Here is a 5,722-nt window from a genome sequence, read left to right as displayed (position 1 = left end):
TTGTGACGTATTTGTAGGCATATCATTGGAAGATTGGCCATAAGAGACTACATTTACCAGGGGTCCGCCCAGTGACCTTTGTTGAAATTGTTGCGTAATCTCCAAGCTGCTCGCATTCATCCATGTGATTGAGACAGAGAGGAGACTTCCAGGAATGATATATCATGAAGAGATATGTGAAGAACACCCTGAGGAGTGATTCTAAACAACGTTTACCATGTTTCAGACGATATTATGGAGTTAATGTGGAAGAAAGTTTGGCGTTTGGATGAATTAATTTTCAGGTTTTTTTGGTAGCCAAACATGACGCAGAAAACTGACCAATTTCTCCTGCACAACTAATCTTTGAGGAAAACTGAACATTTGCTAACTAACTGAGTCTCCTCATTGAAAACATCCAAAGTTCTTCGAAGGTAAATGATTTATTGAATGTTTTTGCTGTTTTTTGTGAAATGTTGCCTGCTAATGCTAACGCAAAATGCTAATGCTAAATGCTAACGCTAAATGCTAACGCTAAACGCTAAACGCTAAATGCTAGTTTGCTATGGTTGAGAAGCATATTTTGAAAATCTGAGATGACAGTGTTGTTAACAAAAGGCTAAGCTTGAGAGCAAATAGATTCATTTCATTTCATTAGCGATTTTCATGAATAGTTAACGTCGCGTTATGGTAATGAGCTTGAGGCTGAATTCACGATCCCGGATCCGGGATGGCTCGACGCAAGAAGTTAATGAAGACAGCTTCTCCATCCTGGAGGGGGAAATCAATCATTTCCAGGCCCAGGGACATGTACTAGTCTGTGGCGACCTAAATGCCAGAACCGGACAAGAACCTGACACCCTCAGCACACAGGGGGACAAACACCTGCCTGGAGGTGACAGCATTCCCTCCCACATATGCCCTCCTAGGCACAACTATGACAACATAACCATCAAAAACGGGTCACAACTCCTGCAGCTCTGTCGCACGCTGGGTATGTACATAGTCAACGGTAGGCTTCGAGGGGACTCCTATGGTAGGTACACCTATAGCTCATCTTAGCAGTAGTACTGTAGACTACTTTATCACTGACCTCAACCCAGAGTCTCTCAGAGCGTTCACAGTCAGCCCACTGACACTCCTATCAGACAGCAAAATCACAGTCTACTTAAACAGAGCAATTTTTTTTATTTTTTTTTTATTTCACCTTTATTTAACCAGGTAGGCTAGTTGAGAACAAGTTCTCATTTGCAACTGCGACCTGGCCAAGATAAAGCATAGCAGTGTGAACAGACAACACAGAGTTACACATGGAGTAAACAATTAGCAAGTCAATAACACAGTAGAAAAAAATGGGCAGTCTATATACAATGTGTGCAAAAGGCATGAGGAGGTAGGCGAATAATCCAATTTTGCAGATTAACACTGGAGTGATAAATGATCAGATGGGCATGTACAGGTAGAGATATTGGTGTGCAAAAGAGCAGAAAAGTAAATAAATAAAAACAGTATAAAAACAGTATGGGAATGAGGTAGGTGAAAAAGGGTGAGCTATTTACCTATAGACTATGTACAGCTGCAGCGATCGGTTAGCTGCTCGGATAGCTGATGTTTGAAGTTGGTGAGGGAGATAAAAGTCTCCAACTTCAGCGATTTTACAATTCGTTCCAGTCACAGGCAGCAGAGTACTGGAACGAAAGGCGGCCAAATGAGGTGTTGGCTTTAGGGATGATCAGTGAGATACACCTGCTGGAGCGCGTGCTACGGATGGGTGTTGCCATCGTGACCAGTGAGCTGAGATAAGGCGGAGCTTTACCTAGCATGGACTTGTAGATGACCTGGAGCCAGTGGGTCTGGCGACGAATATGTAGTGAGGGCCAGCCGACTAGAGCATACAAGTCGCAGTGGTGGGTGGTATAAGGTGCTTTAGTGACAAAACGGATGGCACTGTGATAGACTGCATCCAGTTTGCTGAGTAGAGTGTTGGAAGCCATTTTGTAGATGACATCGCCGAAGTCGAGGATCGGTAGGATAGTCAGTTTTACTAGGGTAAGCTTGGCAGCGTGAGTGAAGGAGGCTTTGTTGCGGAATAGAAAGCCGACTCTGGATTTGATTTTTGATTGGAGATGTTTGATGTGAGTCTGGAAGGAGAGTTTGCAGTCTAGCCAGACACCTAGGTACTTCTAGATGTCCACATATTCAAGGTTGGAACCATCCAGGGTGGTGATGCTAGTCGGGCATGCGGGTGCAGGCAGCGATCGGTTGAAAAGCATGCATTTGGTTTTACTCGCGTTTAAGAGCAGTTGGAGGCCACGGAAGGAGTGCTGAATGGCATTGAAGCTCGTTTGGAGGTTTGATAGCACAGTGTCCAATGACGGGCCGAAAGTATATAGAATGGTGTCGTCTGCGTAGAGGTGGATCAGGGAATCGCCCGCAGCAAGAGCAACATCATTGATATATACAGAGAAAAGAGTCGGCCCGAGAATTGAACCCTGTGGCACCCCCATAGAGACTGCCAGAGGACCGGACAGCATGCCCTCTGATTTGACACACTGAACTCTGTCTGCAAAGTAATTGGTGAACCAGGCAAGGCAGTCATCCGAAAAACCGAGGCTGTTGAGTCTGCCGATAAGAATTTGGTGATTGACAGAGTCGAAAGCCTTGGCGAGGTCGATGAAGACGGCTGCACAGTACTGTCTTTTATCGATGGCGGTTATGATATCATTTAGTACCTTGAGTGTGGCTGAGGTGCACCCGTGACCGGCTCGGAAACCAGATTGCACAGCGGAGAAGGTACGGTGGGATTCGAGATGGTCAGTGACCTGTTTGTTGACTTGGCTTTCGAAGACCTTAGATAGGCAGGGCAGGATGGATATAGGTCTATAGCAGTTTGGGTCCAGGGTGTCTCCCCTTTGAAGAGGGGATGACTGCGGCAGCTTTCAATCCTTGGGGATCTCAGACGATATGAAAGAGAGGTTGAACAGGCTGGTAATAGGGGTTGCGACAATGGCGGCAGATAGTTTCAGAAATAGCGGGTCCAGATTGTCAAGCCCAGCTGATTTGTACGGGTCCAGGTTTTGCAGCTCTTTCAGAACATCTGCTATCTGGATTTGGGTAAAGGAGAACCTGGAGAGGCTTGGGTGAGGAACTACGGGGGGGCGGAGCTGTTGGCCGAGGTTGGAGTAGCCAGGCGGAAGGCATGGCCAGCCGTTGAGAAGTGCTTATTGAAGTTTTCGATAATCATGGATTTATCGGTGGAGACCGTGTTTCCTAGCCTCAGTGCAGTGGGCAGCTGGGAGGAGGTGCTCTTGTTCTCCATGGACTTCACAGTGTCCCAGAACTTTTTGGAGTTGGAGCTACAGGATGCAAACTTCTGCCTGAAGAAGCTGGCCTTAGCTTTCCTGACTGACTGCGTGTATTGGTTCCTGACTTCCCTGAACAGTTGCATATCACGGGGCTATTCGATGCTATTGCAGTCCGCCACAGGATGTTTTTGTGCTGGTCGAGGGCAGTCAGGTCTGGAGTGAACCAAGGGCTGTATCTGTTCTTGGTTCTGCATTTTTTGAACGGAGCATGCTTATCCAAAATGGTGAGGAAGTTACTTTTAAAGAATGACCAGGCATCCTCAACTGACGGGATGAGGTCAATGTCCTTCCAGGATACACGGGCCAGGTCGATTAGAAAGGCCTGCTCACAGAAGTGTTTTAGGGAGCGTTTGACAGTGATGAGGGGTGGTCGTTTGACTGCGGCTCCGTGGCGGATACAGGCGATGAGGCAGTGATCGCTGAGATCCTGGTTGAAGACAGCGGAGGTATATTTGGAGGGCCAGTTGGTCAGGATGACGTCTATGAGGGTGCCCTTGTTTACAGAGTTAGGGTTGTACCTGGTGGGTTCCTTGATGATTTGCGTGAGATTGAGGGCATCTAGCTTAGATTGTAGGACTGCCGGGGTGTTAAGCATATCCCAGTTTAGGTCACCTAACAGAACAAACTCTGAAGCTAGATGGGGGCGATCAATTCACAAATGGTGTCCAGGGCACAGCTGGGAGCTGACGGGGGTCGGTAGCAGGCGGCAACAGTGAGAGACTTGTTTCTGGAGAGAGTAATTTTCAAAATTAGTAGTTCAAACTGTTTGGGTATGGACCTGGAAAGTATGACATTACTTTGCAGTCTATCTCTGCAGTAGACTGCGACTCCGCCCCCTTTGGCAGTTCTATCTTGACGGAAGATGTTATAGTTGGGTATGGATAATACTCAATCATGAGGCATCAAAGCCAAAGGAACTGAGTAACATTAAGAAATGCTATAGATGGAAGGAATGCAGTTTGGAAACCTACCAAAAAACAATTAGGCAACAACAAATTCAATCCCTTTTAGACAATTTCCCAGGTAAAACGTTCAACTGTAATAGTGAAAGTGTAAACTTGGCAGTAGAAAATCTTAACAGTATATTTGACCTCTCAGCTTCCCTATCAAATCTAAAAATCTCAAATAGAAAACCGAAGAAAATTAACAATAATGACAAATGGTTTGATGAAGAATGCAAAAATCTAAGAAAGAAATTGAGAAACCTGTCCAACCAAAAACATAGAGACCCGGAAAACCTGAGTCTACGCCTTCACTATGGTGAATCACTAAAACAATACAGAAATACACTACGGAAAAAGAAGGAACAGCATGTCAGAAATCAGCTCAATGCAATTGAAGAATCCATAGACTCTAACCACTTCTGGGAAAGTTGGAAAACACTAAACAAACAAAAACACGAAGAATTATCTATCCAAAATGGAGATGTATGGGTAAACCACTTCTCCAATATTTTTGGCTCTATAACAAAGAATAAAGAGCAAAAACATATACATGATGAAATACAGATCTTAGAATCAACTATTAAAGACTACCAGAACCCACTGGATTCTCCAATTACATTGAATGAGTTACAGGACAAAATAAAAACCCTCCAACCCAAAAAGGCCTGTGGTGTTGATGGTATCCTCAATGAAATGATCAAATATACAGACAACAAATTCCAATTGGCTATACTAAAACTCTTTAACATCATACTTAGCTCTGGCATCTCCCCCAATATTTGGAACCTAGGACTGATCACCCCAATCCACAAAAGTGGAGACAAATTTGACCCCAATAACTACCGTGGAATATGTGTCAACAGTAAAGTGGTGTTGGGGGTAAAACATACGACATTATAAAATCCATGTACACAAACAACAAGTGTGCGGTTAAAATTGGCAAAAAACACACACATTTCTTCACACAGGGTCGTGGGGTTAGACAGGGATGCAGCTTAAGCCCCACCCTCTTCAACATATATATCAAAGAATTGGCGCAGGCACTAGAAACGTCTGCAGCACCCGACCTCCCCCTGCTAGAATCCGAAGTCAAATGTCTGCTGTTTGCTGATGATCTGGTGCTTCTGTCACCAACCAAGGAGGGCCTACAGCAGCACCTAGATCTTATGCACAGATTCTGTCAGACCTGGGCCCTGACAGTAAATCTCAGTAAGACCAAAATAATGGTGTTCCAAAAAAGGTCCAGTCACCAGGACCACAAATACAAATTCGATCAAGACACTGTTGCCCTAGAGCACACAAAAAACTATACATACCTTGGCCTAAACATCAGCGCCACAGGTAACTTCCACAAAGCTGTGAACGATCTGAGAGACAAGGCAAGAAGGGCATTCTATGCCATCAAAAGAAACATAAATGTCAACATACCAATTA

Source organism: Oncorhynchus keta, unplaced genomic scaffold (assembly GCF_023373465.1).
Source record: "Oncorhynchus keta strain PuntledgeMale-10-30-2019 unplaced genomic scaffold, Oket_V2 Un_scaffold_1109_pilon_pilon, whole genome shotgun sequence".
Classification (NCBI taxonomy): Eukaryota; Metazoa; Chordata; class Actinopteri; order Salmoniformes; family Salmonidae; genus Oncorhynchus; species Oncorhynchus keta.
This window is presented reverse-complemented; position numbering follows the sequence as displayed.